The sequence below is a fragment of the Lepidothrix coronata genome, unplaced genomic scaffold (assembly GCF_001604755.1).
Source record: "Lepidothrix coronata isolate B3197 unplaced genomic scaffold, Lepidothrix_coronata-1.0 Scaffold43, whole genome shotgun sequence".
Classification (NCBI taxonomy): Eukaryota; Metazoa; Chordata; class Aves; order Passeriformes; family Pipridae; genus Lepidothrix; species Lepidothrix coronata.
This window is the reverse complement of record NW_016690223.1, coordinates 5353373-5354267: the sequence shown is the minus strand read 5'-3', so window position 1 is coordinate 5354267 and position 895 is coordinate 5353373.

Here is an 895-nt window from a genome sequence, read left to right as displayed (position 1 = left end):
ATCAGCCAGCTATCATTCAAGAACTCTGCATTTTACTTCTTGATATTGTCTTGCACTTCCACTTACAGGACTGGCACTGAGAAGTCACACAGAATGTCACAGGTGGGTTTTGAATGTCCCCAGAGAGAGAGATTCCATAACCTCCCTGGGCAGCCTCTTCCAGTCCTCTGCCACTCAGTGTAAAGAAGTTCCTCCTCCTGTTGAGGTGGAACTTCCTGTGGTTTAGTTTATGGCCATTACTCTTTGTTCCTGTCACTGGGCACCACCTAGAAGAGTCTGGCACCATCCTCCTGGCACCAGCTTTTCAGATATTTGTATGCATTAATGCGACACCTTTCTCCGTTTTCTCCTCTCCGGACTGAACAGGTCCCACTCCCTCAGTCTCTTCTCAAGAGAGAGATGATCCAGACGTCGAATCATCTTTGTGGCCTCCACTGGATCCTCTCCTGTAGCTCTTTGTCTTTCTTGAACTGTGGAGACCAGAACTGAACACAATACTACAGATGTGGCCTCACTAGGGCCACGCAGAAGGGGAGGATCACATCCCTGGACCTACTGACCACACTCTTCCTGATGCACCCCAGGATACCATTGGCCCTAACACCACGTTGTTCAATCAGTCTCATCTCAACACCTAACACTCAAGTTACCACAGGGAGAAAATACTGAAACAAATACACAAGTCTGGCCTGAAGATTAAACTGTGAATTTTTTCTATAACATTGTGATGACGTTAAATGGAAAGTCTGCAAGGTAAATTCAAGAAGTAGGTGACAGTGAAATTACCTGCATGAGATGAAAATCAATTCAGAACCTTCAGTGTTATTATGTAGTAGTCAAAAGCATAACATACGAAACAAATGCATATGCAAGATAGTAAATGAAGTGGCAAACA